Source organism: Chiloscyllium plagiosum, chromosome 42 (genome assembly GCF_004010195.1).
Source record: "Chiloscyllium plagiosum isolate BGI_BamShark_2017 chromosome 42, ASM401019v2, whole genome shotgun sequence".
NCBI classification, from domain to species: domain Eukaryota; kingdom Metazoa; phylum Chordata; class Chondrichthyes; order Orectolobiformes; family Hemiscylliidae; genus Chiloscyllium; species Chiloscyllium plagiosum.
The window spans coordinates 5,686,782-5,699,636 of record NC_057751.1 but is presented as its reverse complement, the minus strand read 5'-3'; the positions used below and the strand labels follow the sequence as shown (position 1 = coordinate 5,699,636).

Here is a 12,855-nt window from a genome sequence, read left to right as displayed (position 1 = left end):
CCTTCCTAACCTGAGATCTTCTTCCCGACCTCTCCGCCCCCACCCCAGTCTGACCTATCACCCTCACTTTGACCTCTTTCCACCTATCACATTTCGGACGCCCCTCCCCCAAGTCCCTCCTCCCTACCTTTTATCTTAGCCTGCTGGACAAACTTTCCTCATTCCTGAAGAAGGGCTTATGCCCGAAACGTCGATTCTCCTGTTCCCTGGATGCTGCCTGACCTGCTGCGCTTTTCCAGCAACACATTTCCAGTATCCATGAACATTGTTAAAGTGAAATCAGAAAGTAGGAATCAGCCATAATTACAACTTTAATGGATAAAGAAAGTCTTAAAAATTGTCCATACAGGAGTTTTTCTGTAGCAATAAATGAAATTAAGTTAGAATTTTGATTGGTACATGAAGAGATAAGAGTTTCTTGGAACCTGTTTACATATTCACGGGAAATAGTTATCAGATAAAATCTCCCCATGACATCAATAACATTGTTGACACATAGTTGGTAAAAATTTCAGCCATAATTATCTGTCAATCTTGCAGCATGACGAGCATGAAGAGTATTTACAATAAGGTGATCATCTGAAAACATGACTTATTCAACAAAGTTGGAGGGATCGACCTGAAGGCAAATATGATTTGGTGAATAAAGCAGTTCTATCTAGAGTTTAGGTTGTTTTCGATATTTACAGAACTGCTGACATGCAAGGGATCAAAAACAAAGCTATCATCATCATCCAGTTTTTACTGAGGCAGTTATTGTCATAATTAGTCATGTTAATAGCGCAAGGGAGAGGTCAAACAAATCAATTCAAATGTAAACAGTTGGCAATAAATGTTAAAATGAGAATTTTGAGTTTAACAGTCATTGAAATTCACTATGTTGACTGAAAAAATTGATTGGCTTACTTTGTTAAATCAGGAAATTGATCTAGAACCTTGGAGATGAATTAGTCTAGTCAGATGTTGACCAATTGAGAAAAAACAGAATTGAATTAAATGACAGTACAACACATTGGTTTTGAGCTAATTATTTTTAGCTATCAATTGTTAGCTGTGCTCAGTAAATCTTGTTCCTGCTTCTCATTTATCCTCTTGTTGTTTTATACATTTGTTTGTCTGTTAAAAGCCAAACATAACATTGACCATCATGTTTATTCCCTTTTCATTGCAGGAGGAGAAGGCGGTATTTGATACAAGTTGTTAAAATCGTCAGGTGTTCGCTAGTCTAAATGTTATCAATGGTAATAGAGTCAATAGCCAGATGGCACCAGACTTAAGGTGTTTGGGCAATAAACCAGAAACAACATGAGCAAGGTTTGGAGTGATATGGCCAGGTGCTGGCAGATGGGACAAGATTGGTTTGGGATATCTGGTCGGCATGGACAGGTTGGACCAAAGAGTCTGTTTCCATGCTGTACATCTCTATGACTCTGTGACTCTATGTAAACAGAAGCATTGATTGATGGAGACAGTGGATTTGGTTTATTTCGACTTCTAGGTTTTCAACAAAATCTCAACTAAGAGATGATTGCATGAAATTAAAGCACATGGGATCATGGATAGTGCACTGAAATGGATAGAAAATTGGTTTGTAGACAGGAATCAAAAAGTAGAAATAAAAAGGGTTGTTTCTGAATGGTAGGCAGTGACCTGTGAGCTTCTACAAGGATTGGTACTTAGACCCCAGCTATTCACAATATTCATTCATGATTTATGTGACGGAACTAAATGTACTACCCCAGAATTTGCAGATGACACAGAGCTGGGTGGTTGGGAAAACTGTGAGGGGGATGCAGCGATGTCGCAGTTTGATTTGTACAGACTGAGTGAATGGGCAAATGCATAGCAGATGGAGCATACTGTGGATAAATATCGGGTCATTCACTTTGGCACTAAAAGTAGGAAGACAGATTATGATTTGAATGGCTGTAAAGTGAGACAGGAAAATGTTCAGTGAGACATGGGAGTCCTCATGCACCACCCACTCAGTGCTCAGGCACAGCAGGCAGTAAAAATGGCAAACTCTTTGTTGATCTTCACAGTGAGACGATTCGAATTCAGGGATAAGGATTTATTGTTGTAATTATACAGGGCATTGGTGAAGCCATACCTGGAATGCTGTGTGCAGGTCTAGTCTGAGGAAGGATGTTCTTTCTGTCAAGGGAGTGCAGCAAAGGTTTATCAAATTGATTCTAAAAATCCAGGACTGATATGAAAAAAGATCGAGTCCGTTAAGATTATATTCACTGGATTTCAGAAGAATGAGGGGGGATGGGGCTAAGGGGAGGGAAGGATGGGAATCTCATAGAAACCTATAAAATCCTAACATGACTGTACAAGTTAGACGTCAGAAGGAGGTTCCGAATGGTGGGGAAGTCCAGAGCCAGGAGTCATAGTTCAAGGATAAGGGGGAAACCTTTTCAGACAGAGATGAAGAGAAATATCTTCACCAAACAGTGATGAGCCTGTGGAATTGACTGTAACAGAAAATGGTTGAGGCAAAACATTATGTGTTTTAACACATCACTCTTGTCGCAAAAGGGATTAAGGGGTTTGAATTAAGGAGGGGGGGGGTAGAGAATTAGGGCATTGAGTTCAACAATCTGCCATGATTATACTGAATGGTGGAGCAGGCTGAGGAGTCAAGTGACATACTCCTGCTCTGATCTTCTCAGCATCTATGTGCGTGGATAGGACCCATTTATAACGTTCAATCCCCTTTCCAAGTGAACAGCTCAGCAGCACAACAAGAGTAGCTCAATGGAACAAAAGAAAGTCATCCTTGCACAATTTATGCTTCTTGCATTAATTGCATATACATTTCAGTTCAGTGGGTCCTCACCTTTCAACAAGCAGGATGGCATTCTTGCCTAGTAAGTCAGGAGTGCATGTAATCATGTAATTTGTCATGCTTTGTGTTTTCACAGCTGATGCTCGTCCTCCATCCCACACTATCACCTCATGTATGCATTTGGGATGACAATTGGCAAGTAACAGTCATGCAATGACCATCTTCAACAAGAGAGAATCTAACCATCTCCCCTAGGAGGTTAGTGGCATTAACAATACTCAAATCAGACCATCAACATTCTGATAGGTTTGACCAGGAACTGAAGTACACTAAACATATAAATACTGCAGGTACAAGAACAGCTCAAAGGTGAGGAATTGTGCAGCGACTATCTCATCTCTTGACAACCCAAAGGCTATCCATCTTTACAAGGCACAAGTTAGAAATATGATGGAATCCTCTTCACCTGCCTGCCATACAGTGGCAGCAACGTGAATATAGGTTGCACAGCAGCAACTCACCACTCCCCTAAGACCTTCCAAACTTAAGACACTACCATGCCTGGAACCACCAGCCTCTTTTTTAATTTGTTCATGGCATGTGGCTGTCACTGTCTAGGCAAGCTGTCCATCATTGCACAGTGAGAAACTGAAAGTTAACCACATTGCTGTGGGTGTCACACATTACGTGGACCAAGTAAGGAAGGCAGTTCCTTGCCAAAAGGACATTTGTGAACCAGATAGGTTTTCTTTTCTGACATTTGACAACAGTTTCATGGGCATCATGAGACTCTTAATGTCAGATTTTTATTGCATTCAAATTGCATCAACTGCCACAGCAGGATTCAAACTCCTTCATGAGAAGCATCTCCAAATTAATAGTGATAATACCACCATACCATCTCTTCTCCAAGTCACACAGCATCCTAATCCTTCATTGTCACTGCATTCAATCCTGGAACTCCCTCTCCAATCGCATTGTGGGTGCAATGACACTCATTTGGACTGCTGTGGTTTAGGAAGTCAGCACAGCACCTCCTGAATCAGGGTGGACAACAAATGTTGGCTGAGTCTGCAATTTGCACAAAGAATTATAAAAATTCCAGTGTGACAAAAATGAAGTAACTTCACATTCATGTCACAAAATAATCCATGATAGGCAATGACCTGAAGGAGCTTTATACAACTGTTACCCAACAAAATTACACACCAAAACATAAAAATGGATGTCAAACCAAGAGCATCTTAAAAGGAGGAAACAAGTGTAGAAAAGGAATTGTAGAATTTAGGGCCTTAGTAATTGAAAGCATGGCTGTCGACAGTGGAGTTATTAAATTGAGGATACTCAACAGATCAGAATTGGAGGAACGTTGGAAAACTCGGAGTGTTGGAGGATATGGATGTAAAATGAGGGTACGTTATTGAATACTTTGAAAACACAAAAAGGAATTTAAAAACTAAGGAGCCAAGATAAGTCAATGAGCACAAGTGTACTGGGTGACATCACTTGCTGCAAAATTATAAATTTTAGATTACATTACATTACCCACAGTGTGGAAACAGGACCTTTGGCCCAACAAGTCCACACCGACCCTCCAAAGAGTAACCCACTCAGACCCATTTCCCTCTGACGAATGCATCTCACACTATGGGCAATTCAGCATGGCCAATTCACCTAACCTGCGCATCTTTGGACTGTGGGAGGAAACCGGAGCACCCGGAGGAAACCCACGCAGACGCACGGAGAATGTGCAAACTCCAAACAGACAGTCACCCAAGGCTGGAATTAAACCTGGGACCCTGGTGCTGAGGCAGCAGTGCTAACCACTGAGCCCCTTGCTGCCCCTATAAGATGAGATATGCGTCCCAATTTATTGGGGGGGGGGGGGGGTGTGTGTGTGTGAAAGACTTAAGACTGTGCAGGTGAGGACTGAAACAAAGGCAAGGACTTGCGTTTGAGCAGCAGCTGAAATGAAATGGGTAGAGTGAACAACATTGTGGAGGTGATTGGAGGCAACCAGGTTTTGAAACATGTATATGGTCAGAAGCCCAACTTAGAGGTAAGCAAGACACCAAGTTTCTGAGTGACCTTTGCTTGGCATCAAGGTAGCTTCCATGGTGAGGGATGGATGCAGTGACTAGTTTGGAGGGATTGCATATGAAGACTTGGGACTTACCAGTACTTCCTTGGAGAAAATATTTGTTCTTTTTATCCTGTATGTCCCAGAAGTGGTCTGGCAATTTGAGGGGTAGTGGAAGAATGACTCAAGCATACATGGATAGCAGTGAATGGTGCTACCCTTGAAGTTCTAAAAGCATCCAAACAGAAATAATCTGCAGTTTTGTTACCTCCTGTACCTGCAGTGCCTATTATTTTAGACTTTCTCCTGATGATTTCAAGGGTTTTGACTTTACTTCCTTCCTTTAACAGTGTTGCCTGCCTGGTGGTGGCAGAGGTCCCAGCTGTCATGGTCTTTTTAGATTAGATTACAGTGTGGAAACAGGCCCTTCGGCCCAACAAGTCCACACCGACCCGCCGAAGCGAAACCCACCGATACCACTACATTTACCCCTTACCTAACACTACGGGCAATTTAGCATGGCCAATTCACCTGACCTGCACATCTTTGGACTGTGGGAGGAAACCGGAGCACCCGGAGGAAACCCACGCAGACACGGGGAGAACATGCAAACTCCACACAGTCAGTCGCCTGAGACGGGAATTGAACCCGGGTCTCCGGCGCTGTGAGGCAGCAGTGCTAACCACTGTGCCACCGTGCCGCCCGTCTTTGTTGGAATCAATGACCAAGAGAGCACAAAGGAGGAGATTCGGCACAACCATGATTGTTAAGACCAGAATCAGGTTAGGTTTCCAACATATTATGGTTCCAGATAGGATAAGCTAAATTGTCAGACTCTCAGGTGAGGTGCAATGAATTGGCTTCTCTTCTTCTCCTCAATCCCCTTGGTTGATCATGTAATTTTTGCTATTCTGTGCAGGCCTCTGAAATTGGTGTGGTTGCAGCTTCCACAGCTGCAAATCAAAACACCACCACACTGCACACTGACTTCCTTGGTCAAAATAAGGTTACTTTTCAGAGAATCCCCTCCCCTGTGAATATCCTTTACAAGTAGCTAATTTAATGAGATTTTCCTTAATAAACAAAAAGAGTCTAATAGTTCCAGAAAAAGTAAAAATGCAACATACATACACTCAGAGGAATGCTCTTCGAACTGTTTGTGAAGAGTGAAAAGTTGAACAATGCAGCTGTTGAGGTGAAGGCTACACTTGACAGCCAAACAGTTGACTTTGAGCTTCTTGGCTTTGTAGGTTGAAAGGAACTCCCTATCCAAACTCCTTTCAGTAGTGGCTGACTGAGAGGATTCATACTGTTTAAGAGCCTTGTCCCTGGCTTTACCTGCATTGCAGGGGTCTTTTGATGACTTTCTCAATACGTGCCCTTATTCCACAGACAAGGGCACCAGGTGTTTACATGCAGACCAGGGTTGAATCCAACTTCTAAATTTTTTAAAAACATATCCCTGAAAGGGTAAAACGCAATTATGTCTGCAGAAGACCTCTTGCCAAGATGGGGTTTGGTGGTCAGCCTCTTATTTTCTCTTACTTATTAGGTTTTCAATTTGTGGATTCTGTGACTCCATACTGGTGTGACTTTGAAGAATTTCTCTCCAGTGGCTGAATTTATATCTGTAGTTATCTTGACTATTGTTCTTTTTCTTGAAAATACATGCTGAAATTAAAATTTGATAGGTTCACAGGTAATCTGGGTTCATAATAAATGGTCATGACATTAGGAGCTGGACACCACATTAAAGAAGTACAGGTACAACAGTAATAATCTCTGAATTATTACCTGAAGTGACAAAGGACAAATCTGGTTTGTACACATTCAGAAATACAGAAAATAAAATAAGTTACAACCTCTACAATTTTCTCATAAGAACTGACAGGCAATTCTGTGGCTGAAAACGCAATTCTCAAATGAAATTTCAGCTCCCTGGTGCCACGGTCAGGGATGTCTGAGAGAGATTGCTTAGCATTCTGAAGGGGGAAAGTGAAGACCCAGAAGTGGCATATGTCAGTGTTAACAAGGGTGAAAAGAGAAATGAGGTTCTGCAACAGGAATTGCAAGATTTCAGTGGCAGATTAAAGAGGAGGATCACTGAGGTTGTAATCTCCAAATTACTTCCAGTGCCATATGCTACTGGGTTTAGGACAAGAAGAGAAGTTGGTTGAATGCATAGCTGAAGGGATGATACAGAGGGAGGGTTTAGATTTTTGGATTGGGACAGTTTATGGAGTAGGTGAGACCTGTACAAGCTGGACAATTTATTCCCGAACCAGTGTGGGCTTAATATTCTTGCTGTGAAGTTTTCTTGTGCTTTTGGGGAGATTTAAAATAATTTAGCAGAGGGGTGGACACAGAGTAGATGTAGAGTTGGGAGTAAGGTGTATTCAGATTTCAAAGGAACAGTAGCACAGTCCAGCAGACAAATAAGACTGGGTGAGGACTAACAGCTAAATTCTATATATTTTAATGTAAGGTGCTTGACTGGTAATGTCTGTGAACTTGGAGCATTGATCAGCATGTGGGAATTTGATATTGTTGCAATCACGCAGACAAGGTTGAAGAAAGGACAGAACTGGCAGCTCAACATTCCAGGGTAGACAAGTTTCAGGCGAGTTGGGGGCATTACATTATTGATAAAGATAAGGGAAGACATCTTAGTAGCGTCTTTTCAAATGAGTCTTCTGGCTGGACCTTATAAGTAAATAAGGGGCAATCACTTTGCTGGGATTATGCTACAAGCCTCTGAACAGTCAGAGGAACAAAGAGGAGCAGATATGCAGCCAAATGGCAGTTAAGTTTCAGAGAAATTGGGTTCCAGGAATAGGGGATTTCACCTTGGTTAACATTAAAAAGGGATTGCCTAGCATGACAGAATGAAATGAAATTTTTAAAGTGGGTCCAGTATTTAGATAGCCTGACTTAAGATAGGCAGTGCTAGAAAAAATCCTGGTCAAGTGTTTGGAATGTGGGTGCGTAAATGTTTTGGGGATAGTGACTGTAACTCAAAGTTTCAAAATCATCAGAGAAAGGGATATGGATAGTGCAGAAATTTATTGTGGAAATTGTGGAAGGCCAATTTAAATATTATGAGACAGGTTCTGGCAAATATAGACTGGGAGGAGCTCATTGTAGGTAGGACTATATTTGGAAAGTCTGTTCTGGACCAGGCCAAACCCCCTCAAAACATTTCAAGAAAGTAGCCCAGTCCCTAACTTTGCTAATTGTTTTGAGCAGATGTAAAGTGGATATTCTAGGAGAGATGCTGCTGATCAAACCACTTAGTTTTAAACAAAAAAAATTATTTACAAGATTACCAAATGAAACACAAACAAAAGCGAACCGAATAACTTAACCTATCTGAAAACCCAACACATTATCCCAACCTAATGATGGTGTTCCAAATACTTGCAACAATCCCCATAAACACCCTTTGGTACAAAAGGTAACATCAAACACAGGGTCTAACAGGAGAAAAGCTTGAGAGAGATAGGGTCAACATGAACCTGCTTCTCTTGTGTCTAGCAGCTTCTCAACACTACTGACTGCTTTAGTAAATAGCCAGACTGCCAAAATGAAATCAAACCAGATGAATGCTGAACTGGGAGACCTGGCCACTGTCACTGTAAAAGCCTTTTGCCTGAGGCAGTATCTGTTATTTATCAACAAACTGGCCTGAAAACCCATCTAAGCCTAGACTTTTCAGAACCTGTGTTTTTACGACCTCCTGAAAAACAAAACCTGCGAAGGAGCAGCATCAGCTCAAGTGGGAGACCTTTAAAAGTAGTATTGAGTGTGTTCAGACAAGTGCGTTTCTCTAAGAGTAAAGGGCTCAGGCAGCAAGACCAGGAAAACCTGGATGTCAAAAGGATATTAAAAGCTTGATAAGGAGTAAGACGGAAGCACATGTTACATATACAGCATTAAAAACAATGGAGGACCTTCAAGAACAGAAAGTGTGGAGGGGTGGTGATAAAAAAATGGGGGGGTGGGGGGGGGGGGGGTGGAGTGCAAAAAGGGATCACAAAATATCTTTGGTGGATAGAATTAAGAAAAAAACCCAAGGCAATGTATAAGTATATTCAGAGTAAGAGAATTACCAGAGAAATAGAATGGACTGTAAGAAACAAAAGAGGCAACCCGTGTGTGGAGCCAGAAGATGAGAGTGAGGTCAGGGAGTTGTGTGTTCACAAAGAAGACATTATTGTTGGAGATTTCAATTCGGGTGGTGCAATTCCAGAGCGACTTAAAATTAGTAATAAAGAGGTATTAAATGTTTCAGTGAGCATAAAAGTAGGTCAATTCCCAGATCCTGATCAGATCTAACTCAGGCAGCTACAGGGGGCAAGGGAGGACATTGCTGGTAGAGATATTTAATACTGCACTGGCCACAGATGAAGTGCCACATGACTGCAGGTTAGCTAATATGCTTCCTTTGTTCAAGGGCTACAGGGATAGATTAGGTAATTACAGACAAGTTAGCCTGACATCAAGGGTAGGGCAATTATTGGGAAAAACATCCGAAGGACAGGAGTAATCAACATTTGGAAAGGTAGGGAGTTCAATTTAATTGAGCTTTTTTAAATGGTGACAAAATATTTTGATGAGGGCAGTCCAGCTGATGTGCTGTACAAGGTTTTCAGCAAGTCCTTTGACAAGGTTCCACATGGAAAGCTGGTCCAAGAGGTAAGAGCCCATAGGATCCAAGAGAAGTTTGTACAGTGGATTTAAAATTAGCTTCTAAATAGGAAAAATGTGTATCAGTGGAGACTGGTTTCCACGAGAGGAAACCTGTGTCAAGCGGTGTACCACAAGCATCGGTGCTGGGACCCTGTTGTTGTTATTTACATTCATAACTTATACATTCACATCCAAGTTATCATTTAGATGAAATGAAATATCAGACTAGAGTCTCATATCCATCAACTGGGAAATTCAGCAAAGCCATGGTGTGAATTGGATTTAAATTAGCAGGGATCTGTGAAAGCTAAATGAACAAACTTGAGAAAAATTGAAACAGCTTTGAACTGAAAATATACAGCTTTTATTAAAAATACTCCATGCTGCTTGACTAAAAATTTGAGAGGAGATACAAGTTGTTTTCTCGTTCCAAGTTTCTGCACTTTTACAGAGAAAACGATAGGACTTTTATACTTAAGATATATTGACAACTGACAGAAATCATTAGGTGTTTGTCAATCATTATACTAGTAAACTTGAACTTTGATGTGTGTTGCCTATTTGACTTTCCAAAACATCGAGTTATACACTTCATTCCATAATCATGTTTTGGCAATGAGCGTTTTGTTTCGGCTTAAACCGACATTTCAGAATATACAAAGAACCATCAGAGAAAGTGAAAGTTTGCCAAGGTGAAAGCATTTGTGTACATTCAGCCTGTGTCATGTTTACTGTTTCTGACTTTTTATCACAGTCCCTTCAAACATATTGCTTTATAACCTGAGAGTTGGCCAATTTTCCCATCTTAACTTTTCCCCACAATTCCACAAGGACAGATAGAATTTAATGTGATGTACGAGGCAATGCATTTTGCGAGGTCTAAAATGGGAAGGATTTTCACAATCAATGGTCAGTTTCTAGGGACTACTGCCCAATGAACACTGGTGTACAAGTCTCTTGATACTGGAAGTCCCAGCACAGATGCTTGCCTTCTTTTGCCAGGGTGTAGAATACAGGAACAGAGAAATCTTTTTGCAACTTTGTAGAATACAATAGAACCCCCAAATCTGCGGAGTCGGTTTCCATGGTTTCAGTTATCCACGGTTTACTGTGGCCCAAAAAGATAACATGGAGCATTCCAAAAATAATTCCAGGGGGCTGCCAAGGAGTTCAGTTTCCCACTTAAATAATAGAGTTCGCTGTTACCCACAATTTCAGACATCCGTGGTAGGTCTTGGAACATATGAACCGCAGATATGGTGGGGTGACACCTGTACTGGTTAGGCTCCAGATGGAATATGGAATACTGTGCGCAGCTCTCGTCACCATGCTATTGGAAGGAAAGTGATTGCAATGAACAGCATGCAGAAGTGATTCATCAGGATGTTGCTTGGCATGTCAAGAATATAAAGGTGCATTTGAACACACTTAAAATGTCAGGGTGTAGTAGACTGTAAACAAAGTGCAGTTACATCGGATTAACATAGGTTGGTATTTGAGGGTCAGCATAAACATGGTGGACTGAAGGGCCTGTTTCTGTACTGCAAGACAACCTTCTTATTCTCTGAAGTAGTGGTAAACCTTCTCTGAATTGTCTCTAATGTTTTAGTATTCTTCCTGAAATAAAGTGATCAATATTGTTGTGAACAGTACTCTAGATATAATCTTGCCAGTCAAAGAACATTGGCAACCTCATGCAAATCTGTTTAGCGAATAACTATCACAGTAACCAAAGGTAGAAACGCAAGTTATGACTAATCAAACAAGGTTTCACCCAGGATTGAACTTGTCCAATATTATCGTCATCAGGCATCACAACAGTACGGCACCAGCTTGAGGCTTCAAGCGATAAAATTCCCACTCTAAACCACTAATTCTCTCTCTCTCTCTCTCTCTTCCAATCTATGAAACTCCAATCTAAGCTGGAATCATTAATGTCTGGCCCTCCTTTCATGGCATGGTTAACTTTTTACTTTCAAGTTTGTCAATGTGCAAATATGGAGTGCTCCAGACTGTCCAGCAAGCTTTCTCAAAGTGGGAAATCATTTAGGTCAGTGGAAGCACTGTTTAAGTTTTGCCTGTGTGGGTTGATCTACTACTACTTGTCTTCCACATTGCACAAAGAACATGACGTTAGCTGCAGAAACAGCAGCACGTGCAAACGATTCACTCATGACTGGCTTAGTGATGTTTGCTAGAAGTGTTTACCATTCATGCACAGCTGCTTAGTCCCTGCAATGTAAAGGACAATGTTGAAGCTGATGGCACTTTTTTCTCAATTTGCTGGGAGTCTGAAGAACCTGCAGCTCACAACTTTCTCTTCAGAAATAGCCCAAAATGATCAGAGTCAACTTATCAACCAAGAAGTACCTTTTCTGCCTGCAGTATCAAGTGTTGTGACTGAGCTCTGGTTTTCTTGCGTTTGTCCTGATGAATGCAAGATGAAAAGTGCGAGCCACATCGCTCTTTTCAGCAAGACTGACATCCTACAGTGACCATTCCTGTACATTTCCATTCTACTGAAACTTTGTGTTTTTTATCTTTAAATAACAGATTGCTTTTAATGTAGGTCAATCTGTTAAAAGAAACAAGGGTCAAACAGAGACAACCTTTTGCACTTAGTGAAGTTAGGCTCTGCGGTGTGCTGCATCGATGGAGATATTTAAGAGGGCACTGGTATCAATAAAGAGCAACAACAGTGTTCTTGTTGCTAAGTGGTAGTGTCCCTACCTCAGGCAAGGTGGCCAGGGTTCATGTCCCAGCTGCTCCAGATGTGTATTAAAACCTCCGAACACAACTAATTAAAAACTAGAAACAAAGTGTTTGGGTTTTTTGGTTAAAGGAAAGTTTGGTATTGGATTGTGTTGCTCGGACATAATGCCGTCCATCTGGGACATGTCACCTCTGCGATTCCCGTGACTGTGGTGCAACTCTCGCATTTGCGTCGAGAAATCTTCTGGCTCTCGTTCGTGGACAGGGCAAGTGGAGGGGCATTTGAGTGGACGAAAGGTGCCAGGTTTGCATGGCCCATGCGTCCTGCAATAACCAACCAAGCTCGGCCAGCAGATACCACGAGTTCACTCAAGTAAACGGTCACCCAGCCCCTTCGGCCCGAACGGACCCTGCGAGCTTTGGGGAATCCAATCCCACACGCAAGGCAATCGGGCTCGACTGCTGAGCACTCTGAAGATTGTTCTCTTCGATTCACTTGTCCTCAGGGGGGTGTTCGGTCGCACCACTGAACTTCTATCCATTTGACAGAGGCACCCGTACTATTTTTAAATCAACACCTCAC

At 41.7% G+C, this 12,855-nt stretch overlaps 1 long non-coding RNA gene across 1 annotated transcript; it reads right to left on the bottom strand.

Moving 5' to 3' along the window:
* Positions 1 to 9,901: 9,901 nt before the first annotated feature.
* LOC122543059 lies at positions 9,902 to 12,281 on the bottom strand. Its single transcript, XR_006309904.1, has 2 exons — positions 11,931 to 12,281; positions 9,902 to 10,890 (listed from the first exon to the last, which is right to left on the bottom strand). It is a non-coding gene; the product is annotated as an uncharacterized LOC122543059 (long non-coding RNA).
* Positions 12,282 to 12,855: the final 574 nt, after the last annotated feature.